The 26,311-nt window shown below is 47.1% G+C and overlaps 1 protein-coding gene across 1 annotated transcript in view; it reads right to left on the reverse strand.

The window, feature by feature from the left end:
- The window catches only part of LOC140419754 (uncharacterized), a 64,012-nt gene that overhangs the window by 24,769 nt on the left and 12,932 nt on the right, over window positions 1-26,311 (reverse strand). The window lies entirely within an intron of this gene.

The following is a 26,311-nucleotide window of genomic DNA, read 5'->3' on the forward strand; positions in this document are numbered from 1 at the left end:
TTAACGGCCGCCGTCTTTATAGAGGCTGCAAACCCGCAGGGGGCAAAACATCAGAGAGAGAGTTTGTTGTGAAACCAATGGGATTTTGTAAAACAGGAGGTCAGGGTTACAGTCAACAACAACAACTTCTATTTATATAACACCTTTCACACCATAAATCACCTTTGACAAGGTCCCTCATGGTAGACTAGTACAAAAGGTGAAGTCACACGGGAACAGGGGTGAGCTGGCAAGGTGGATACAGAACTGGCTAGGTCATAGAAGGCAGAGAGTAGCAATGGAAGGCTGTGACTAGTGGTGTTCCGCAGGGATCAGTGCTGGGACCTTTGCTCTTTGTAGTATATATAAATGATTTGGAGGAAAATGTAACTGGTCTGATTAGTAAGTTTGCAGACGACACAAAGGTTAGTGGAATTGCGGATAGCGATGAGGACTGTCGGAGGATACAGCAGGATTTAGATTGTTTGGAGACTTGGGCGGAGAGATGGCAGATGGAGTTTAATCCGAATGTGAGGTAATGCATTTTGGAAGGTCTAATGCAGGTAGGGAATATACAGTGAATGGCAGAACCCTCGAGTATTGACAGTCGGAGAAATCTAGGTGTACAGGTCCACAGGCCACTGAAAGGGGCAACACTGGTGGAGAAGGTAGTCAAGAAGGCATGCTGGCCTTCATTGGCCGGGGAATTGAGTATAAAAATTGGCAAGTCATGTTGCAGCTGTATAGAATCTTAATTGGGCCACACTTGGAGTATAGTGTTCAATTCTGGTCGCCATCTACGGGAAGGATGTGGAGGCTTTAGAGAGGGTGCAGAAGGGATTTACCAGGATGTTGCCTGGTATGGAGGGCATTAGCTATGAGGAGAGATTGAATAAACTTGGTTTGTTCTCACTGGAACAAAGGATGTTGAGGGGCGACCTGATAGAGGTCTACAAAATTATGAGGGGCATGGACAGAGTAGATAGTCAGAGACTTTTTCCTAGGGTAGAGGGGTCAATTACTAGGAGGCATAGGTTTCAGGTGCGAGGGGCAAGGTTTAGAGGAGGTGTACGAGGTAAGTATTTTACACAGAGGGTAGTGGGTGCCTGGAACTCGCTGCCGGAGGAGGTGGTGGAAGCAGGGACGATAGTGACGTTTAAGGGGCATCTTTAAAAAAAATATTTTTATTAAGTTATTTGAAAGTTTTTATAATAATAACAATGACATAAACATGGTATAATAAACATTTCCACCCCATCCCAATCTTCACACAATCCCAACCATAAAACAACAATCCGACCCTCTTTTCCCCCCCCATGGAATACTGCTTCTGCTGACATTTAAATTTTCCCCAAGAAAGTCGACGAACGGCTGCCACCTCCGGCTGAACCCTATCATTGACCCTCTTAAGGCGAACTTTATGTTCTCGAGACTGAGAAACCCAGCCATGTCACTAACCCAGGTCTCTACACTCGGGGGGGCTTCGAGTCCCTCACATTAATAAAATCCGTCTCCGGGCTACCAGGGAGGCAAAGGCCAAGAACTCGGCCTCTTTCGCCCCCTGTACCTCCGGCTCTTCCGACACTCCACAAGATTGCCAACTCTGGACTCAGCACCACCCCTGTTTTGAGTACCGTGGACATTGCCTTAGTGAAACCCTGCTAAGGTCTTCTAAGCTTCGGGAATGCCCAAAACATGTGGACATGATTTGCTGGGCTTCCCGCGCACCTTGCACACCTGCCCTCTACCCCAAAAAGCTTGCTCATCCGCGCCACTGTCATGTGTGCCCAGTGGACTTCCTTGAATTGTATTAGGCTAAGCCTAGCACATGATGAGGATGTATTAACCCTGCCTAGGGCATTCGCCCTCAGACCAACCTCTATCCCTCCTCCTAGCGCGTCTTCCCACTTGCCCTTAAGCTCCTCCATTGGAGTTTCCTCCACCTTCGAAAGCTCCTGGTAAATATCTGATACCTTTCTCCCACCCAGGTACCTAAGACTACTCTATCCTGTATCCTCCATGGCGGCAGCAGCGGGAAGGCCGGAACCTGCCTTCTCAAGAAGCCTCGCACCTGCAAATACCTAAACCCATTCCCTGCTGGCAATTCAAATTTATCCTCCAAGGTTTTCAAGCTGGGGAAGCTCCTGTCTATAAATAGATCCCCCATCTTTCTAATTCCTGCCCTTTGCCATCTCCGGAACCCACCATCCAGCCTACCCGGTACGAACCGATGATTATTATAAATCGGGGTCCAAACCGATGCTCCCTCCACTCTCTTGTATCTCCTCCACTGCCCCCAGATCCTCAGAGCTGCCACCACCACCGGACTTGTGGAGTATCGGGCCGGCGAGAACGGAAGAGGTGCCGTTATCACTGCTCCCAAACTTGTGTCTTTACATGACGCCGCCTCCATCCGCTCCCATACCGACCCCTCTCCCACTACCCACTTCCTAATCATGGCTATATTAGCCGCCCAGTAGTAATTGCAGAACTTTGGCAGCGCCAATCCGCCCTCCCCCCGACTGTGCGCCAGCAACACTTTCTTCACTCATGGGATTTTACCCGCCCACACAACGCCCAAAATAACCTTATTTACCAGCTTGAAGATGGGGAGGCACTGAAAGACAAACAGAAATCTGGGGAGGACCGTCATTTTCACGGTCTGTACCCTCCCTGCCAGTGATAGCGGGAGCATGTCCCATCTCTTAAAGTCCCCTTTCATTTGTTCTACCAGCCGGGATAGGTGTAACTTGTGCAGTGCTGCCATTCCCGGGCCACCTGGATTCCCAGATACCGAAAGCTCTTTACTACCATTCTAAGCGATAGCTTTCCCAGTCTCTTCCCCTGTCCTCTTGCCTGGATCGCGAACATCTCGTTTTTCCCCATGTTCAATTTATACCCTGAAAAATTGCCAAATTCCCCCAAGATTTGCATTACTTACCCCCTCCCCTCCAACTGGTCTGAAATATTCAAGAGCAGGTCATCTGCGTAAAGCAAGACTCGGTGTTCCATCCCCCCGAACCAGCCCTTTCCAGTTCCTAGTGGCTCTTAATGCCATGGCCAATGGTTCTATGGCCAGAGCAAGCAGTAACGGTGAGAGGGGGCACCCTTACCTCGTCCCTCAGTGTAGTTTAAAATACCCCGACCTCAACCGGTTCATACGCACACTCGCTACTGGTGCCTGATAGAGCAACCACACCCAGTCAATAAAGCCCTCACCAAACCCAAACCTCCCCAGTGCCTCCCACAGGTAATTCCCTATCAAAAGCCTTCTCCGCATCCATCGCTACCACCACCTCCACCTCCTCTCCTTCTGTGGGCATCATAATTACATTTAAAAGCCTTCGAACATTGGCCTTGAGTTGCCTGCCTTTTACAAATCCTGTCTGGTCTTCCCCTATCACCCCGGGACACAGTCCTCTATCCATGTGGCCAGTATCTTAGCCAGCAGTTTGGCTCCACATTCAGTAGAGAAATCGGCCTGTTTGACCCGCATTGCTCCGAGTCCTTCTCCTGTTTCAGGATCAATGAAATCGAGGCCTGCGACATTGTTGGGGGGGAGGACTCCCTTCTCTCTTGCTTCGTTAAATGTCCTCACCAACAGTGGGCTCAATATCTCTGAAAACTTCTTATAGAATTCCACCGGATAGCTGTCAGGCCCCGGGGCCTTGCTCGACTGCATGTCCTCCAGCCCCTCGATTATTTCCTCAATCTCAATTGGGGCTCCCAGCCCTTCCACCAGATCCTCATCTACCCTCGGAAACCTCAACTGATCCAAAAACTGCCTCATCCCCTCCACCCCAGCCGGGGGCTCCGACTCATATAATTTACTATAAAAGTCCTTAAACATCTCATTCACCCCCACTGGATCCAGGACCGTAGTCCCACCTCTACTCTTTACTTTCCCTATCTCCCTGGCCACCTCCCTTTTTCCGAGCTGGTGCGCGAACATTCTGCTTGCCTTTTCCCCGTACTCATAAATCGCCCCCCTTGCCTTCCTCAACTGTTCCACCGCTTTTCCTGTAGTCAACAGCCCAAACTCTGCCTGTAACCTCCGCCGCTCCCTCAGTAGCCCCGCGTCCGGGGCCTCCGAGTATCTACTGTCCACCTGGAGTATCCCCTCCACTAACCAATCCCTCTCAGCCCGTTCCACCTTTTCTCTGTGGGTCCGTATCGAGATTAATTCCCCTCTGACCAATGCCTTCAAAGCTTCCCAAACCGTCGATGCAGAGACCTCCCCCATATCATTTGTTTCCAGGTAGTTCTGGATGGACTTGTTAACCCGCCCACAAATCGCTTTGTCCACTAGCAACCCCACAGCCAGTCTCCACAGCGGGCGTTGCCCTCTCTCCGCACTAACCCGTAGATCCACCCAATGTGGGGCATGATCCGACCCTGCAATTGCCGAGTACTCAGTATCCACCATCTTCGGCATTAGCGCCCTGCTCAGAACAAGAAAGTCGATGCGAGAGTATACCTTGTGGACATGTGAGAAAAAAGAAAACTCCTTCGCCCTTGGCCGTGCAAACCTCCATGGGCCTACTCCCCCCATCTGTTCCATAAACCCCTTCAATTCCTTTGCCGTGGCCGGCCTCCTCCCTGTCTTGGATTTTGACTGGTCCAATTCCGGATCAATGACTGTGTCAAAATCTCCTCCCATAATCAGGTTATGTGATTCTAAGTCTGGGATCTTACCTAACACCCGCCTCATAAATTCCACATCATCCCAATTCGGAGCATATACGTTCACGAGTACCACTCGCACCCCCTCCAGCTTCCCACTCACCATTATGTACCTACCCCCCTTTTCTGACACGACTCTCCCTGCATCGAACGCCACTCATTTATTGATCAAGATCGCTACCCACCCCGGTCTTTGAGTCCAGCCCGGAGTGGAATACGTGGTCAACCCACCCCTTTCTCAATCTTGTCTGGTCTATAACCTTTAGGGATGTTTCTTGTAGCATTGCCACGTCCGCCTTCAGCCCCCTCAAATGCGCAAACACGCGAGCCTTCTTGACCGGCCCATTCAACCTTCTGACGTTCCATGTAATCAGCCTGGTCGGGGAGCTTCCCGCCGATTAGCCATCACCCTTTTTAGGCCAGCCCCTAGCTCACGCCCTCCGCCTCCTCGAGCCCCCCTCAGGTATTCGCCGTTCCCAACCTCCCATTTGTCCCCTAGTAACAGTTCCTCCCCTGTCAGCAAAACAGCTCCCCCCTTTCCCTGTCAGCAAAACAGCTCCCCCTCTCCCTAACAACTGCACTAGAAACCCAACCCCCCCAAGTCAAGCTCCAGCTTAACACCTGCTCGCCCCCCACTGTGTTTCCGTGAGTCAGCTGACCCTTGCTGACTTGATAGTGCCGCCCATGGCACCAAGCAGTCTGTCTCCCCATTGTTCTCTCCCTCCACTTGGACAAACATATTAAAAGCATCGCAGTCCCCAGTAAACAAACATCAGAAAAAACAGTGAAGAAACAGCCACTTTAGAAAAAGAAACACCCCAAAACAGAACCAGCCCTGAAGACAACCCCCCCCCCCACCCCCACCCCCCCACCACCACCAACCCGCTCCCTGCAAGACAAAGTTAACTTTAGCCATCAAAACAGCCCCTTATTACACATAACACTACTTATACAACCCAGCACAACAAATCACCACCACAGTACTCCCCAAGGCTTCAGTGTTTTTTAGTTTGCCTCCAGCCTTTTTTCTTTAATAAAAGTCCATACTTTGGTGTTTCGAAGTAGAAGTCCCGTTCCTCATGTGTGACCCACAGACGGGCTGGGTACAACATCCCGAACTTCACCCCTTCTTAAAGAGGGCCGTTTTTGCCCGATTAAACCCAGCTCGCCTCTTGGCCAAATCCGCACCCAGGTCCTGATAAATGCGCAGCTCACAATTCTCCCACTTGCTGCTCCGTTCCTTCTTGGCCCACCGCAGAACGTGTTCCTTATCCAGGAATCGGTGAAAGCGTAACAACATCGCCCTCGGGGGCTCGTTCGCTCAGTGCTTCTTCGCGAGGGCTCTGTGCGCTCTATCCACTTCCAAGGGCCGAGGGAACGCCTCAGCCCCCATCAACTTCTCCAACATGTCCGTCACATAAGCCCTCGCATCCGATCCCTCACTGCCTTCAGAGAGGCCGACAATTCCAAGATTTTGCCTCCTGTCCCTGTTCTCCAGGTCCTCCTGTATTCTTTTCTGGTGGTCATTCATCATCTCCACCTTGGTCTCCAGCACGGTTATGTATTCCTCGTGCTCGGATACCTTTTTCTCCACCTCCTGGATCGCTCTTCCATGGGTATCTTGATTCTGCACAACTTGATCAATCAAAGCCTTAATCGGGTCCAGCGTGTCCTTCTTCAGCTTGGCGAAGCAATCCTTGAAAAACTTCACCAGTTGCTCCGTCAACCACTGTGCCGTCTCCCCGCGGCCCTTGCTCTCCGACATGCTTTTCCGCGTTACCAGCTCTGCTCGCGTCTTCCTTATAGGTCTTCTCACACGGCCACTTCTGGAGGGGGATTTCTCCTCACTGTCTCACTCTTCACCGATTTATCCCATAAAATCCGGGGAAAAACGGGGGGAAAAGGTCCAAAAGTCCGTCACAGGCGGGAGCTATCAGATGTGCGACCTACTCCTCCATGGCCGCCACCGGATGTCATTTAAGGGGCATATTGACAAATATATGAATAGGATGGGAAGAGAGGGATACGGAGCCCGGAATTGTAGAAGGTTTTAGTTTAGGCGGGCAGCATGGTCGGCGCAGGCTTGGAGGGCCGAAGGGCCTGTTCCTGTGCTGTACTTTTCTTTGCTCTTTGTTCTTTGTTATCCAAGTCAACTTCACAGGAACATTATAAAACAAAGTGAGACACCCTGGCACAAAAGGAGATATTAGGGCAGGTGACCAAAAAGTTGGTCAAAGAGGCGAGTTTTAAAGAGTCTGAAAGGAGGTTTAGGGAGGGAATTCAATGCTTGGGGCCGCGGGAACTTAAAACCATGGCGGAGTAATTAGAATCGGGGGGACTGGATAAGGGGGCAGTGTCGGCGGTTTACGGAGCTATTTTGGAAGAGGAGAGGACACTACTGGAAGGGATCAAAACAAAGTGGGAAAAAAAGTTGGGAGAGGATATAGAGGAGGGGTTCTGGTGTGAAGTGCTCCGGAGAGTGAACGCCTCGACCTCGTGCGCGAGGTTGGGGCTGATACAGCTGAAGGCGGTATACAGAGCACACCTCACAAGGGCGAGGATGAGCCGATTCTTTGAAGAAGTAGAAGATGTGTGTGAACGTTGCGCGCTAATCATGTTCATATGTTTTGGTCCTATCCAAAGCTGAAGGATTACTGGAAGGAGGTTTTTAGGGTAATCTCTAAAGTGGTGCACGTGAAACTGGACCCGGGCCCCCGGGAGGCCATACTCGGGGTGTCGGATAAGCCAGGGTTGGAAACAGGTGTGTAGGCAGAATGTTGTAGCCTTCGCCTCATTGACCGCCCGAAGGCAGATCCTGATGGGTTGGAGAGCAACCTCTCCACCCTGTGCCCTGGCGTGGCGGGGGTACTTTTTGGAATTCTTGACTCTTGAGAAGGTTAAGTTTGAACTGAGGGGAAGGGTGGAGGGGTTCTGCAATTCATGGGCATTATTCATTATGCACTTTCAAGAACTGGATAACATCGAACATTAGTTGGGGCGTGTGGGTGGGAGGGTTGGGGGACGGGGGGCTGTGTGTGTTAATGGCGACTATGGGTGATTCCTGATTCCTTTTTGTCATTTGTTTGTATGAACATGCGGGCTAATGTTTGGGGGTTGGTGGGAGGATGGGATCGTTGTTATTGATATGGGGATTGACATATTTGTTACTGATTATTGTTTATTGTTGGTGGGTGTAAATTTGGGATAAAATGCGAAAAAGGAGGAGAATAAAAATATTTTTTTTAAAGTCTCAGTCTGCTGCCAGGGAGAGGGATAGAGTTGGTATGTCAGGAATGGAGGTTGGAGCAGGGACCGAACAGTGGATTCAGTCTTCTCCATATTTGATTGAAGTTATTTAGTCAGCAGGAAAATAACCAGAAACCAGAATGAGCCCGAACTCTGATATCCGGTATAAATTAGTTTGAGAGGGAGAGGAAGAATTAAGGAAAACCTGGAACATTTGGAGTTACGACCTTTGGAATTGCTCATCAAATCTCCACACAGTCAGTTCTGGACACAAGGTTAACATCTGTTATTCTGTCTGCTCAGTCAGGGTGATTGAGATTAATGTCTGTCACAAGTCATGAATGAAGTGACTTATAAAGCATATTCTTACCTCTAATTATATAACTTTGGTAAAAGGATACAGAAATAATGATCTAATAATTTATTTGGATTTCAGTCCCAGGGAGGAGGGAGAGTGTGTGGGACGGGGATTTACAGCTTTGGGGAAAGAAGAGAGAAAAAAATGTTCCCCAGAAACTGGAATTGTCTGTTCTGAATTTCTATCCTGTACTGATAGTGTGGCCTTTGTAAACTCCTTTTCCAGGGCATTAGGAGAGGATTTTCAGACAGGAAACACAAACCAAATATCACATTAAGATCCGACAGTGTCACTCAATTGGTCAGGTCCTGAATATCCTCAGACGATGAAAGTGGAATGAAAAATGTTTGTGGGGAAATATTTCGAACATCAATGTGACTGGAAAAGCACCGAGAGACACGCACCCGAGTGAGTGTGTTCCAGTGAACTGACTGTGGAAAGAGCTTTAACCAGTTACAGCCTGAAAAAACACACCATTCACTAAGGGGAGAAACCATACACATGTTCTGTGTGAGGATGAAGCTTCTAAAGAGGAAAAGCACAAAGACACTGACTCCATGGAGATAGCGTGGAAACGTGGAGATTGTGGAAGTTGGATGTTCATTCAGTTTAGTGATAATCAGGTCAAAGGAGCAATGGGTCAAAGGAGTAAAGGGTAAGTCTCACAGACAGGATGAGCTCTGAGAGAGCATGATGGGAGATAGCAGGAAAAGAGGGGAAAGGTGAGTTCAGAATTTGGACAAGAAAGGACTTTTGAGGCAGTTTTACTGAGTGGTTTAGTGGAAGAGGAGCAGCAGAATCAGCTGATCGGATTGTTTCAATGGGTGGGGTTTTCCAGTCCTTCCTGCTCGCTGGATCTTCCAGTCCCATAGATCTCTCAGTCTGCTGTTCTGGTTCACTGGTTGTCTCATTGGGTTCGCTATAGGCCTCTTGGGATCTGTGGAAGAATTCCCAGGGCCTCATTCGCCTGATGAATTCCCTGGAGCAGAGAAACTATGACATCTTTTTCACAGCCTTCAACACGTCATCGTTGAAGACGGACATCTTGCCAAGGCCAACCCCACACCCGTAACTGCTTTCAAACAACCGTGCAACCTCAAACAGACCATTGTTTGCAGCAAACTACCCAGCCTTCAGGAGAACAGCGACCACGACATCACATAACCCTGCCATGGCAACCTCTGCAGGACGTGCCAGATCATCGACATGGGTACCGCCATTACATGTGGGAACACCACCCACCAGGGCTGTGGTACATATTTGGCTAACATTGTCGACCTCATACGCTGCAGGAAAGGATGTCCCGAGGCATGGTACTTTGGCGAGACCATGCTCTCTCTGCGACAACGGATGAACGGACATCACGCAACAATCGCCAGGCAGGAATGTTCCCTTCCAGTTGGTGAACACTTAAGCAGTCAACGGCATTCAGCCTCTGATCCTCTGGTAAGCGTTCTCCAAGGCGGCCTTCAGGATGCGCGACAATGCAGAATCGTCGAGCAGAAACTGATAGCCAAGTTCCGCACACATGAGTACGGCCTCAACCGGGACCTTGGATTCATATTGCATTACATTCACCCCCCCACCATCTGGCCTTGGCTTGCGATATCCTACCAACTGTCCTGGCTTGAGCCAATTCACACCTCTTTAACTTGTGATTATCCCTCTCTCCAGTTGCACCATCTGGACCTGTAAAGACCTAATTATCTGCAAAGACACGCATTCAAAGTACCATCTTGCATCATTAAATTTTTCTGTATATGTGTTTGTGGAACCCACATCTTCATTCACCTGAGCTGCGCTCCCAAAGCCAGTGATTCGAAACAAACCTGTTGGACTTTAAACTGTTGTTGCAAGACTTCTTACTGTGCCCACCCCAGTCAACGCCGGCATCTCCACATCATAAATGAGAGGCTTTTAATGCTTCTGCCACATTCAAACATTTTGCACGTTAGGTGAATGTGATAACCTCTACATGATAGAAACAGCTGGCAGCACAGTACCAATGGCCCTGTGCAACGTTCAACTGCAGCTTTCAATGGTTCGGCTGGGAGGCCAGGTCACTTATTACATGATGTCAGCTGTTCCTTTAAAACAGATGTATCAACTTGTAAGACCATAAGCTATAGAACTTACGTTGAACTTGAGCATTTGTTCAACAAATATCTAACGGAACAATGCTCTCTGTTCAATCATTAATGCATCTTTCTTATCTTCCTACAGAAAACCTCCACCAATTTTACTCAATATCTGCTTTGTTATTCAATGTTGAACCTCAGTATATTTATTTGTTATATATGACTTCATTTTGAATTGAATCAGTCTCGAGTCTTCACTCTGAATAACTCTGAAATATACACCATTGAATTGCAAACACGACTGACCACGAAAAGAAAGCGTTTCACTGGGTAACAGAAATCCCATCAATCTTTGTTCAGTTTGACCACAGTCAGCTTTTAAACAAAGTCAAATATAGTTCAATGGAAGAGAATTGAGAATTATGTGTTGCTTATATTTGACCCCTCTGTGTTTTGATGTGAAACATTCTGCAGCCTAAATCCCGTTCATGTATAAGAAAGGAGGGCTGACAGGAAATCCGCACTGAGCCTGGATTTCCTCATCTCCCTGAGTGGCTTTTCCTGTTTCTCCATCATTAAGCCCAAAATTTCAAAATGTGGTTCAGTTAAATCTCTGCTATTTCCTCTAATTCAGTTACAGTATCGTTTGTGTCTGACTATATAAGCACACATTACCATTAGATATGTTTTGGAGGGTGATTAAAATGTTAATCTGTGTCCACAAAGCCATTAAATTTTTATGTAAACTGAGCAAACTGCCAAGATCCGCACTTTGTGTTTTCATGTATGGAACGATCTGTCTGGACTGTATGCAGAACAATACTTTTCACTGTACCTCGGTACACGTGACAATAAATCAGATCTAATCAAAGAGACAGTTTCTTACTAATCTTCAAATTGATCAATGAGCCGCCTTAAAAATTATTCATTCATGGGAGGTGGGCGTCACTGGCTGGGCCAGCATTTACTGCTCATTCCAATTGCCCCTGAACTGCGTGTCTTGTGAGGCTATTTCAGAGGGCACTTACAAATCAACCACTACATTGCTGTGGATCTGGAGCCACATGGAGGCTAAGCATCGTAAGGAGAGCAGATTTCTTGAAGGATATTAGTGAACCAGACGGGTGTTACAACATTCATTAGACATTTAATTTGAGACCTTTATTCAATTTCAATATCTTTCACAGGCAGATTCGATCCCAGATCCCCAGAGCATTAACCTGGGTCTCTGGATTACTAACCCAATAACAATACCATTACACCACAGCCTGCCCCACATACTCTTGGCAGAATATGATGTCTTGTAACTTTCCAAAATTATAAAGTAATTTATTTTTTCAAACAAATTCTGATAGCTCTGCAGTTTCTGGAAACATTTTGGTTGATCGTGTTATTTTTTAAAAATAAAGATCGAGCCTTTACAAAATAATTACCTAATACACCAATTCACTAATAATAATCAATGTTCACTACTGAATAATCATGAATTGAATTGTTTTTTTTCAATCTGAAATCAATACATAGTTAATATGGAAAAGGTACAGAAGGTGAAATGGCTGCAGGAAGCCACATGTTAGAGGTATAAAAGGGCTTCCTTGATCTTGTTACTAATGACAGTGAATACACTGTGAAAATAACAATTTAAAAACTAAATGTGATTACACATGCGTACTTACAGCTTCCTACATTACAACAGTGAATATGTTTTGAAAGTACTCCATCTGGCAGCATGGTAGCACAGTGGTTAGCACTGTGGCTTCACATACCAAGGTCCCAGGTTCGATTCCCTGCTGGGTCAGTGTCTGTGCGTAGCCTGCACATTCTCCCCGTGTCTGCGTGGGTTTCCTCTGGGTGTTCCGGTTTCCTCCCACTAGTCCCGAAACACATGCTGTTAGATACTTTGAACATTCTGAATTCTCCCTCCGTGTACCCGAACAGGCGCCGGAATGTGGCGACTCGGGGCTTTTCACAGTAACTTCATTTCAATGTAAGCCTACTTGTGACAAAGATTATTATTATCATTGGCTTTAAAACACTTTTAGGAGGTCCAGTGGTCGTGAGAGGATTTATGGAAATGTACAATTGTTCTAATTGTCCGCAAACTAGAATATATTACACTCGGTGTCCTCACCAGAATCATTGATAAAGATTGGGTCTTAATTTTGTGCAATAACCACGGTGTTGATGCCATTTTGAATATTCTGTGAACCTCCAGACACACCATTTGCACAATCATTTGTTGTAAAACACAGCGAGTTGTTGTGATTTGGAATGCACTGTCTATAAATGGTGCTGGAATCTCATTGGACTGTAACTTCCAAAAGGGAATTTGATGCATTCTGAAAAAGAAAACAAAGGTCGAACTATGGGATTAAATGGGTCGCTGTGCAAAGAGCTGGAATGGGAAAAATGGGCCAAATAGACTCCTCTGTGCTCCAGCAGCCTTGTGTACATGTAAAGGGAGTGGTAACGACCTGGAACCTACTGCCTATGAGGGTAGGAGATGCAGAGATGGCGGAAGGATTTCAATAGGAAATTGGACAGGCACTGAGAGAAATAAACCTACAGAGATTCGGGGATAGAACGGGGCAATGGACAGACTGGCTTCCTCCACAGGGAGCCGACACGGTCCCAAAGGGCTGAATGGCCCCATTCCCACCCTCCAGATGCTGTGATCTCAGGAGAGAAATTCAGCTGCTCCAGTCACTCCAACTAACTGGAGTCCCTCCTCTCTGGTGCCATTCTCGTAAATGTCCTCTACACCCTCTCGAAGAACTTCACATCTTTCCTAAAGTGTGGTGCCCATATATAGGGTTCCATTCTGGAGGGATAGAATTGAAAAGCACGGAGGAAATGTTCAACTTGTTTAGAACCAGGGTTAGACGACACTGGGAGCACTGTCAACATTGGTGATCTCCATTTAGAAAAAGGAAATAGAGGCACTGGATAAGGTGCAACAAAGATTCATAATATACAGAACTGAGAGCATTTAACACTCAGGAAAGGCTGGGGCTGCTTTTTTCTGGAAAAGAGAAGACTGATGGGTGACCTGATGCAAGTCTATAAGACGATGAAGTGATTCAATAATCCAATAGGAATTTCAGTATAAACCTCTTTACCCAGCGAGGGGTGAGAAAGTGGAACTCGTTACCACAGCGAGTGGTTGAGGTCTTCATTGAACGTACAGTGAAATACATACATCAGGAAGAAAGAATAGGAGATGCTGATGGGGGCGGAGATGTAGAGGGGTAGGTGGAGGATCATGTGGAGCATATATACTGACACAGACCATGGCTAACCTCAGCCGGTATGGGAATTTAATCTGTGCTGTTGGTGTCACTCAGCAGGAACCAGCCATCCAGCCAACTGAGCTAACCGATCCCCGTGTAAATCTGTTATAATTGCTTAAATATTAGTGATTGCCTGTCTCCCACCTGTCATGAGTGTCACTTTAAGACCTGTTTGTCTGCTCAAATTACTGCAGTGATGTCAGAGTGTGGATGGAGCTTAGCTCTGGCACTGCTTTTTAGTTTCACTTTGAGAAAAGCTTGGGTGCGTCTGTGTTTTTTTGGTTTTGTTGCAGTGTTGGAGCTGCAGTCAGCCAGAGAAGGTGTAATGTTGTTCTCTCTGCCATGAAAAGACCATCTCTTGATCATTTTGGTGAATTCAGAGTGATAACTGTACTCAGTAGTGAATTTAAACCTGATGTGCTTCTTTAAAGGATTTTTTTAATGCCTTATGGATGTTAAAAGGAAAGCTTAAGGATTACTTAGTGTTGTATTCTTTGGGGGATCGTATTTGAATTAATGGTTGCTAAGATGTTTACTGTATGTTTTAAAAAGGTTGACTTGAGTTCACAGAATAAACATTGTTTTGCTTTAAAAAATACTTTTCGATTTCTGCTGTACCACGCATGTAGAGTGGGCCCATACCACAATCTAGTAAAGGTTGTGGGTCAGGTGAACTCCATGATACACTTTGGGGTTATTACACTGAGAGATTAGCTGGAGAAATGGCAGATGATTATGAATTAGTTCATAAATCAAAGCTTGGTTTCCGACATCAGTTTCAGCCTGTGGGGGATAGAAACTGGGGACATGAGAAATACTCAAGTGGTAGAGGCAAAGGTGGTGTGATGGGAGATAATAAGGAGAGTGTACCTCAGATTAAAAAGAAATCCAGGAGGGTGGAAAAGAAATGAAAAGTTTCAAATGTTTTCACTGTAATAAACTAGGCCATGTAAAGTCAAAGTGTTGGTGGTTGAAGAAAAACACTGGGAAGGCTGATTTGGTAAAACAGGATAAGACAGTGGGGTTTGTTAAAGTGGTAAAGGAAAGCCCAAGTGAAGCGAAGGAGGTGCAAAAAATTGTTCAGCCTGATCAAGAGGTAATTGATAAGAAGGTGCCATATGTTTTTAAAGAATTACTTGTGTGGGTAAAGTTTACTCATGTGTATCAGGAGGAGCAGGTAAAGAAGTCACAATTTTAAGAGATACGGGAGCTAGTCAATCTGTAATGATAAGAGATGAGGAGTTATGTAGTTTGGGAAGAATATTGCCAGAAAAGGTGATAATATGTGGAATTCAGGGCGAGAGGAATAGTGTTCCATTATATAAGGTAAGGTTGGTTACTCCAGTGAAGACTGGTGAAGTGGTAGTAGGACTAATAGAGAAACTATCTTGTCCAGGAATAGTTTATCCTGGGTAATGATATAGCTGAATCCCAGGTGGGACTGATGCCTGCTGTGGTTGATAAGCCAGTGGAAAATCAGACAACTGAAGTGTTGAAGGACGAGTATCCTGGGATTTTTCTGGATTATGTAGTAACAAGGTCGCAAAGTCACAGGTTAAGACAAGAGGAGAAATCAAAGAGTGAAGATAAAGTTGAAGTTCAATTATCAAAACGATTTTTGATTAGATGATTGAAAAAGAACAAGAACAGGTGGAAGATGAGGCGGATATTTTTAGTTCAGGAAAACTGGCGGAGTTACAACAGAAAGATATAGAAATAAAACAGATGTATCAGAAAGCATACACGGAAGAGGAATCTGAGTGTATACCAGAGTGTTATTACCGTAAAAATTATGTCTTGATGAGAAAATGGAGACCTGTACATATGCAGGTGGATGAAAAGTGCGCAGAAGTTCATCAAGTAGTATTGCCGGTAGGGTATAGAATGGAGGTGTTGCGAGTTGCACATGAGGTAACCAGTGGGAGGTCATTTGGGTCTATATCTTTTGACTATAATGGATGTGTCCACTAGGTTTCCAGAGGCCATTCCAGTACATAATAGATTGTGGAGGAGTTACTTAAATTCTTTCCTAGATATGGACAATACGCAGAAATACAATCGGATCAAGGATCAAATTTTACCTCAAGGTTATTCAAAGAAGTTATGGATAGCTCAGGAATAAAACAATTTAAATCAACTGCGTACCATCCAGAATCGCAGGGAGCATTAGAAAGGTGGCATCAGTCATTAGAACATAGAACATAGAACATAGAACAATACAGCGCAGTACAGGCCCTTCGGCCCACGATGTTGCACCGAAACAAAAGCCATCCAACCTACACTATGCCATTATCATCCATATGTTTATCCAATAAACTTTTAAATGCCCTCAATGTTGGCAAGTTCACCACTGTAGCAGGTAGGGCATTCCACGGCCTCACTACTCTTTGCGTAAAGAACCTACCTCTGACCTCTGTCCTATATCTATTACCCCTCAGTTTAAAGTTATGTCCCCTCGTGCCAGCCATATCCATCCGCGGGAGAAGGCTCTCACTGTCCACCCTATCCAACCCCCTGATCATTTTGTATGCCTCTATTAAGTCTCCTCTTAACCTTCTTCTCTCCAACGAAAACAACCTCAAGTCCATCAGCCTTTCCTCATAAGATTTTCCCTCCATACCAGGCAACATCCTGGTAAATCTCCTCTGCACCCGCTCCAAAGCCTCCACGTCCTTCCTATAATGCGGTGACCAGAACTGTACGCAATACTCCAAATGCGGCCGTACCAGAGTTCTGTACAGCTGCAACATGACCTCCCGACTCCGGAACTCAATCCCTCTACCAATAAAGGCCAACACTCCATAGGCCTTCTTCACAACCCTATCAACCTGGGTGGCAACTTTCAGGGATCTATGTACATGGACACCTAGATCCCTCTGCTCATCCACACTTTCAAGAACTTTACCATTAGCCAAATATTCTGCATTCCTGTTATTCCTTCCAAAGTGAATCACCTCACACTTCTCTACATTAAACTCCATTTGCCACCTCTCGGCCCAGCTCTGCAGCTTATCTATATCCCTCTGTAATCTGCTACATCCTTCCACACTATCGACAACACCACCGACTTTAGTATCGTCTGCAAATTTACTCACCCACCCTTCTGCGCCTTCCTCTAGGTCATTGATAAAAATGACAAACAGCAACGGCCCCAGAACAGATCCTTGTGGTACTCCACTTGTGACTGTACTCCATTCTGAACATTTCCCATCAACCACCACCCTCTGTCTTCTTTCAGCTAGCCAATTTCTGATCCACATCTCTAAATCACCCTCAATCCCCAGCCTCCGTATTTTTTGCAATAGCCTACCGTGGGGAACCTTATCAAACGCTTTGCTGAAATCCATATACACCACATCAACTGCTCTACCCTCGTCTACCTGTTCAGTCACCTTCTCAAAGAACTCAATAAGGTTTGTGAGGCATGACCTACCCTTCACAAAGCCATGCTGACTATCCCTGATCATATTATTCCTATCTAGATGATTATAAATCTTGTCTCTTATAATCCCCTCCAAGACTTTACCCACTACAGACGTGAGGCTCACCGGCCTATAGTTGCCGGGGTTGTCTCTGCTCCCCTTTTTGAACAAAGGGACCACATTTGCTGTCCTCCAGTCCTCTGGCACTATTCCTGTAGCCAATGATGACATAAAAATCAAAGCCAAAGGTCCAGCAATCTCTTCCCTGGCCTCCCATAGAATCCTAGGATAAATCCCATCAGGTCCCGGGGACTTATCTATTTTCAGCCTGTCCAGAATTGCCAACACCTCTTCCCTACGTACCTCAATGCCATCTATTCTATTAGCCTGGGGCTCAGCATTCTCCTCCACAACATTATCTTTTTCCTGAGTGAATACTGACGAAAAATATTCATTTAGTATCTCGCCTATCTCTTCAGACTCCACACACAATTTCCCATCCCTGTCCTTGACTGGTCCTACTCTTTCCCTAGTCATTCACTTATTCCTGACATACCTATAGAAAGCTTTTGGGTTTTCCTTGATCCTTCCTGCCAAATACTTCTCATGTCCCCTCCTTGCTCGTCTTAGCTCTCTCTTTAGATCCTTCCTCGCTACCTTGTAACTATCCATCGCCCCAACCGAAACTTCACACTTCATCTTCACATAGGCCTCCTTCTTCCTCTTAACAAGAGATTCCACTTCCTTGGTAAACCACGGTTCCCTCGCTCGACGCCTTCCTCCCTGTCTGACCGGTACATACTTATCAAGAACACGCAGTAGCTGATCCTTGAACAAGCCCCACTTATCCAGTGTGCCCAACACTTGCAGCCTACTTCTCCACCTTATCCCCCCCAAGTCACGTCTAATGGCATCATAATTGCCCTTCCCCCAGCTATAACACTTGCCCTGCGGTGTATACTTATCCCTTTCCATCATTAACGTAAACGTCACCGAATTGTGGTCACTGTCCCCAAAGTGCTCTCCTACCTCCAAATCCAACACCTGGCCTGGTTCATTACCCAAAACCAAATCCAACGTGGCCTCGCCTCTTGTTGGCCTGTCAACATATTGTTTCAGGAAACCCTCCTGCACACACTGTACAAAAAACGACCCATCTATTGTACTCGAACTATATCTTTTCCAGTCAATATTTGGAAAGTTAAAATCTCCCATAATAACTACCCTGTTACTTTCGCTCATATCCAGAATCATCTTCGCCATCCTTTCCTCTACATCCCTAGAACTATTAGGAGGCCTATAAAAAACTCCCAACAGGGTGACCTCTCCTTTCCTGTTTCTAACTTCAGCCCATACTACCTTGGCAGAAGAGTCCCCATCTAGCATCCTCTCCGCCACCGTAATACTGCTCTTGACTAGCAGCGCCACACCTCCCCCTCTTTTGCCTCCTTCTCTGAGCTTACTAAAACACCTAAACCCCGGAACCTGCAACATCCATTCCTGTCCCTGCTCTATCCATGTCTCCGAAATGGCCACAACATCGAAGTCCCAGGTACCAACCCACGCTGCCAGTTCCCCTACCTTGTTTCGTATACTCCTGGCATTGAAGTAGACACACTTCAAACCACCTACCTGAACACTGGCCCCCTCCTGCGATGTCAAATCTGTGCTCCTGACCTCTATACTCTCATTCTCCCTTACCCTAAAACTGCAATCCAGGTTCCCATGCCCCTACTGCATTAGTTTAAACCCCCCCAAAGAGCACTAACAAATCTCCCCCCCAGGATATTTGTGCCCCTCAGGTTCAGATGTAGACCATCCTGTCTGTAGAGGTCCCACCTTCCCCAGAAAGAGCCCCAGTTATCCAAAAATCTGAATCCCTCCCGCCTGCACCATCCCTGTAGCCACGTGTTTAAATGCTCTCTCTCCTTATTCCTCATCTCACTATCACGTGGCACGGGCAACAACCCAGAGATAACAACTCTGTTTGTTCTAGTTCTGAGCTTCCATCCTAGCTCCCTGAAAGCCTGCCTGACATCCTTGTCCCCTTTCCTACCTATGTCGTTGGTGCCAATGTGGACCACGACTTGGGGCTGCTCCCCCTCCCCCCTAAGGAACCGGAAAACACGATCCGAGACATCACGTACCCTTGCACCTGGGAGGCAACATACCAAACGTGAGTCTCTCACGCTCCCACAAAATCTCCTATCTGTGCCCCTGACTATAGAGTCCCCAATTACTAATGCTCTGCTCCTCTCCCCCCTTCCCTTCTGAGCAACAGGGACAGACTCCGTGCCAGAGGCCCGTACCCCATGGCTTACCCCTGGTAAGTCGTCCCCCCCACAAGTATCCAAAGCGGTATACTTGTTTCTCAGGGGAACGACCGCAGGGGATCCCTGCACTGACTGTTTTTTCCCAGTCCCTCTTACAGTTACCCACCTATCTCCAATCTTTGGTGTAACTAATTCCCTGAAGCTGCTATCTATGACCCCTTCTGCCTCCCGAATGATCCGAAGTTCTTCCAACTCCAGCTCCAGTTCCCTAACTCGGTCTTGGAGGAGCTGGAGATGGCAGCACTTCCTGCAGGTAAAATCAGCAGGGACACTAACTGCATCCCTCACCTCAAACATCCTGCAGGAGGAACATTGCACTCCCTTCCCTGCCATTCCTCCAACCTTCTACCAAGATCTGGCTAAAAAATAATAACAATATAATAAAATATGGTACTTACCTCAGACCAATGGGTTTTATTATTAGGTTAGAGGAGGAGGGCGGGTGGGAGACACTACACGTGTAGTGTCTCGGGTTTCCTCTCCACCAGAATTTATTGGGGAGGGTCTTCCCAGACGTCCGCGGGTCGACTTCCTGCTCCCGCCTAAAGAAACTAATTTAAAATAAAAAAAAAGAAAAATTCTCAGCTCCTGCTGAAATTGACTAACCAGCCAGCTGTTCTCACGCCGCCGAAATCGACTGGCCTGCCCCTGCAAATACAAGTGCTTTTAAAGGTTGACTTACCTCCCAGCAACCTCCTTCCGCAATGCTCCCGCTGAAACTGACTCACCACTCACCAGCTGTTCTCACGCCGCCGAAATCGACTGGCCTGCCCCTGCAAAGACAAGTGCTTTTAAAGGTTGACTTACCTCCCAGCAACCTCCTTCCGCAATGCTCCCGCTGAAACTGACTCACCACTCACCAGCTGTTCTCACGCCGCCGAAATCGACTGGCCTGCCCCTGCAAAGACAAGTGTTTTTAAAGGTTGACTTACCTCCCAGCAACCTCCTTCCGCAATGCTCCCGCTGAAACTGACTCACCACTCACCAGCTGTTCTCACGCCGCCGAAATCGACTGGCCTGCCCCTGCAAAGACAAGTGCTTTTAAAGGTTGACTTACCTCCCAGCAACCTCCTTCCGCAATGCTCCCGCTGAAACTGACTCACCACTCACCAGCTGTTCTCCCGCCGAAATCGACTGGCCTGCCCCTGCAAAGACAAGTGCTTTTAAAGGTTGACTTACCTCCCAGCAACCTCCTTCCGCAATGCTCCCGCTGAAACTGACTCACCACTCACCAGCTGTTCTCACGCCGCCGAAATCGACTGGCCTGCCCCTGCACAGACAAGTGCTTTTAAAGGTTGACTTACCTCCCAGCAACCTCCTTCCGCAATGCTCCCGCTGAAACTGACTCACCACTCACCAGCTGTTCTCCCGCCGAAATCGACTGGCCTGCCCCTGCAAAGACAAGTGCTTTTAAAGGTTGACTTACCTCCCAGCAACCTCCTTCCGCAATGCTCCCGCTGAAACTGACTCACCACTCACCAGCTGTTCTCCCGCCGAAATCGACTGGCCTGCCCCTGCAAAGACAAGTGCTTTTAAAGGTTGACTTACCTCCCAGCAACCTCCTTCCGCAATGCTCCCGCTGAAACTGACTCACCACTCACCAGCTGTTCTCCCGCCGAAATCGACTGGCCTGCCCCTGCAAAGACAAGTGCTTTTAAAGGTTGACTTACTTCCCAGCAACCTCCTTCCGCAATGCTCCCGCTGAAACTGACTCACCACTCACCAGCTGTTCTCCCGCCGAAATCGACTGGCCTGCCCCTGCAAAGACAAGTGCTTTTAAAGGTTGACTTACCTCCCAGCAACCTCCTTCCGCAATGCTCCCGCTGAAACTGACTCACCACTCACCAGCTGTTCTCACACCGCCGAAATCGACTGGCCTGCCCCTGCAAAGACAAGTGCTTTTAAAGGTTGACTTACCTCCCAGCAACCTCCTTCCGCAATGCTCCCGCTGAAACTGACTCACCACTCACCAGCTGTTCTCCCGCCGAAATCGACTGGCCTGCCCCTGCAAAGACAAGTGCTTTTAAAGGTTGACTTACCTCCCAGCAACCTCCTTCCGCAATGCTCCCGCTGAAACTGACTCACCACTCACCAGCTGTTCTCCCGCCGAAATCGACTGGCCTGCCCCTGCAAAGACAAGTGCTTTTAAAGGTTGACTTACCTCCCAGCAACCTCCTTCCGCAATGCTCCCGCTGAAACTGACTCACCACTCACCAGCTGTTCTCACGCCGCCGAAATCGACTGGCCTGCCCCTGCAAAGACAAGTGCTTTTAAAGGTTGACTTACCTCCCAGCAACCTCCTTCCGCAATGCTCCCGCTGAAACTGACTCACCACTCACCAGCTGTTCTCCCGCCGAAATCGACTGGCCTGCCCCTGCAAAGACAAGTGCTTTTAAAGGTTGACTTACCTCCCAGCAACCTCCTTCCGCAATGCTCCCGCTGAAACTGACTCACCACTCACCAGCTGTTCTCACGCCGCCGAAATCGACTGGCCTGCCCCTGCAAAGACAAGTGTTTTTAAAGGTTGACTTACCTCCCAGCAACCTCCTTCCGCAATGCTCCCGCTGAAACTGACTCACCACTCACCAGCTGTTCTCACGCCGCCGAAATCGACTGGCCTGCCCCTGCAAAGACAAGTGCTTTTAAAGGTTGACTTACCTCCCAGCAACCTCCTTCCGCAATGCTCCCGCTGAAACTGACTCACCACTCACCAGCTGTTCTCCCGCCGAAATCGACTGGCCTGCCCCTGCAAAGACAAGTGCTTTTAAAGGTTGACTTACCTCCCAGCAACCTCCTTCCGCAATGCTCCCGCTGAAACTGACTCACCACTCACCAGCTGTTCTCACGCCGCCGAAATCGACTGGCCTGCCCCTGCAAAGACAAGTGCTTTTAAAGGTTGACTTACCTCCCAGCAACCTCCTTCCGCAATGCTCCCGCTGAAACTGACTCACCACTCACCAGCTGTTCTCCCGCCGAAATCGACTGGCCTGCCCCTGCAAAGACAAGTGCTTTTAAAGGTTGACTTACCTCCCAGCAACCTCCTTCCGCAATGCTCCCGCTGAAACTGACTCACCACTCACCAGCTGTTCTCCCGCCGAAATCGACTGGCCTGCCCCTGCAAAGACAAGTGCTTTTAAAGGTTGACTTACCTCCCAGCAACCTCCTTCCGCAATGCTCCCGCTGAAACTGACTCACCACTCACCAGCTGTTCTCCCGCCGAAATCGACTGGCCTGCCCCTGCAAAGACAAGTGCTTTTAAAGGTTGACTTACTTCCCAGCAACCTCCTTCCGCAATGCTCCCGCTGAAACTGACTCACCACTCACCAGCTGTTCTCCCGCCGAAATCGACTGGCCTGCCCCTGCAAAGACAAGTGCTTTTAAAGGTTGACTTACCTCCCAGCAACCTCCTTCCGCAATGCTCCCGCTGAAACTGACTCACCACTCACCAGCTGTTCTCCCGCCGAAAGTGATGTGAATTATATGGTAAGAACACCAGATAGAAGGAAAACTCACCGAATGTGTCATGTGACTACGCTTAAAAGGTACTTTGAAAGGGGAGAGAAAAAGGAGGTTTTAATGATTCTAACTCAAAGTGACGAACCAAATCCAGATGACTTCGAATTTGACATACCTCAAATTAAATTGGAAAGTGAGGCTGCTCTTAAAAATTGGGATAAATTGTTGAGTTACCTTCCAGAGGAAAAACGGATTTACCTGAAAGAGTTATTGATGTCACATGGGCAAGTTTGTGGAGATAAATTGGGAAGTACTAAACTGGCTGTACATGATGTCGATGTGGGAAATGCTGTTCCAATCAAACAACATCCATATAGACTTAACCCTTTAAAATTGGCACAGGTTAACAAAGGGATTCAGAGCATGCTTATAAATGGCATAATTGAAATGGGTTGCAGCTAATGGAGCTCACCCAGCATGAAGGTACCTAAACCAGTCGGTACCCAATGGTTGTGTGTGGAAAGATTAATGCAGTTACAAGAACGGACTCGTGTCCTATCCCACGTTTGGAGGATTGCATTGAGAAAGTGGGGCAATCAGCTTTTATTTCCAAACTGGATTTACTTAAAGGTTACTGGCAGGTACCTTTATCTGAAAGGGTGGAGATTTCAACTTTTGTGACTCCAGATGGTATATACCAATTCAAAGTTATGCCATTTGGCATGAAAAACGCCCCAGCCACATTTCAACGATTAACTAACAAAGTTGTTTCAGGCTTACCCAATTGTGCGGTATACATCGACGATCTGGTAATTTTCAGCCAGATATGGAAAGAACATTTAAAACATCTGATGGGGTTATTCAATCGACTTCAGGGGGCGGGTTCGGTGATAAACCTAGTCAAAAGTGAATTTGGAAAAGCCCAAGTAACTTTCCTTGGCCATACAATCGGAGAGGGTCGAATGGTCCCATGGGATGTGAAAGCAAAAGTTATTGGGGAGCTTCCGATACCCTCGACACGACGGGAAATAATGCGATTTCTTGGTATGAGTGGATTTTACCAGAAATCTGTACCGAATGTTAGCAGTGTGGTCGCTCCACTGACGGACTTGCTCAAGAAGCGTAACAAATTCCAGTGGACAGCGGAGTGTCAAAGGCATTTTACGGCCTGAAGGCTGTGTTACCACTGCTCCTGTGTTAGTCATCCCAAATTATACCAAACCATTCAAAGTGCCTGTTGATGCGAGTGATGTGGGCGTAGGTGCGGTGCTTCTACAAGACGACGACGAAGGGCTAGAGCGGGCTATTGGTTATTTTTCAAAGAAATTGAATTCTCACCGGAAAAATTATTCAACGATTGAGAAGGAGACTTTGAGTTTGGTGCTGGTTTTGCAACATTTTCACATTTATGTGATCAGCAATCCGTCTGACACCATTATATATACTGATCATAATCCGTTGACATTTTTGGAGTGATTCCGGAAGAACAATGCAAGTTTCGCTGGAGTTTGTTACAGCCATTTCATTTAAAAATAGTACATGTGGCAGGACAAGAAAACGTGATAGTCGATGCTTTGTCACCATTGTGATGAACGGAAGCAGGTTCAGTTGGAGGAAGAACAAAAAAAAATTGGACTATATTATTATATCTGTTTGTGTGTGTTGTTTTTTGAAACGAAAAAGTATATTTACTGTGTGCATTTCTTAAAGGATAGTGAAAAGGTGAAAAATGAAACCATCTTGAAGTTGATGGTTTATTTTTTTTTTTGGGGGGGGGGGGGGGAGGTGTCATGAGAGTGTCACTTTAAGAAATGTTTGTCTGCTCAAATTACTGCAGTGACGTCAAAGTGTGGGTGGAGCTTAGCTTTGGCTCTGCTTTTTAGTTTCACTTTGAGAAAAGCTTGGGTGTGTCTGTGTTTGTTTGGTTTTGTTTCAATATTGGAGCTGCAGTCAGCCAGAGAAGATGCAATGCTGTTCTCTCTGCCATGTAAAGACTATCTCTTGATTATTTGGTGAATTCAGAGTGATAACTGTTCTCAGTAGTGAATTTAAACCTGATGTGCTTTTGTTGAAAGGATGTTAAAAGGAAAGCTTAAGGATTACTTAGTGTTGTATTCTTTGGCGGTTGTATTTGAATTCATGGTTGCTAAGATGTTATCTCCCTGCAAAACAGATATACCGCTTTGGATACTGTTGAGGGAGATGGCTCACCAGGGGAAGGCGGCAGCAGCCAGGTTCATGGCACCATGGCTGGCTCTGCTGCGCAGCTGGGCAGGAAGAAGAATGGCAGGGCTATAGTGATAGGGGACTCAATTGTAAGGGGAATAGACAGGCGGTTCTGCGGACGCAATCGAGACTCCAGGATGGTATGTTGCCTCCCTGGTGCAAGGGTCAAGGATGTCTCGGAGCGGCTGCAGGACATTCTGGGGGGGGGGGGTGAACAGCCAGCTGTCGTGGTGCACATAGGCACCAACGATATAGGTAAAAAACGGGACGAGGTCCTACAAGCTGAATTTAGGGAGCTAGGAGTTAAACTAAAAAGTAGGACCTCAAAGGTAGTAATCTCAGGATTGCTACCAGTGCCACGAGCTAGTCAGAGTAGGAATGTCAGGATAGAGAGGATGAATACGTGGCTCGAGAGATGGTGCAAGAGAGAGGGATTCAAATTCCTGGGACATTGGAACCGATTCTGGGGGAGGTGGGACCAGTACAAACCGGACGGTCTGCACCTGGGCAGGACTGGAACCGATGTCCTAGGGGGGGTGTTTGCTAGAGCTGTTGGGGAGAGTTTAAACTAATGTGGCAGGGGGATGGGAACCGATGCAGGAAGTTGGAAGGTAGTAAAACAGGGACAGAAATAAAATGCAGTAAGGGGGAAAGTGTAAGGCAGAGAAGCCATAGTCAAAAATCAAAAAGGGCGACAGTACAAGGTACAGTGACTGAGGGGAGCTCAGTGAATAGGACCAGGAATACTAAGATAAATAAAACGGGAAGTGAAAACATGAATGGTAAGCGATGCGGCAGGTTGTTACAGGTAGATGTGGGTTCGACGACAAGGAAAATTAGGAGAAAGGTTAAGAGGAAATATAACTTAGGAGAGGTTACTGATCGAGGTGTTAAGATTCAGAACAGAGGTAAAAAAGCCAACATAAGTGTACTTTACCTGAATGCTCGTAGTATTCGGAATAAGGTAAATGAGTTGATGGCGCAAATCATCGTGAATGACTATGATTTAGTGGCCATTACTGAAACATGGTTAAAGGATGGTCACGACTGGGAGTTAAATATCCGAGGGTATCAAACTTTTCGGAAGGACAGAGTGGATGGTAAGGGAGGTGGTGTATCTCTGTTATTTAAGGATGACATCCGGGCAACAGTAAGGGATGACATTAGTGCTATGGAGGATAAGGTTGAATCCATTTGGGTGGAAATCAGGAATAGTAAGGCAAAAAAGTCACTGATAGGA

This window comes from Scyliorhinus torazame, chromosome 5 (genome assembly GCF_047496885.1).
Source record: "Scyliorhinus torazame isolate Kashiwa2021f chromosome 5, sScyTor2.1, whole genome shotgun sequence".
NCBI lineage: Eukaryota > Metazoa > Chordata > Chondrichthyes > Carcharhiniformes > Scyliorhinidae > Scyliorhinus > Scyliorhinus torazame.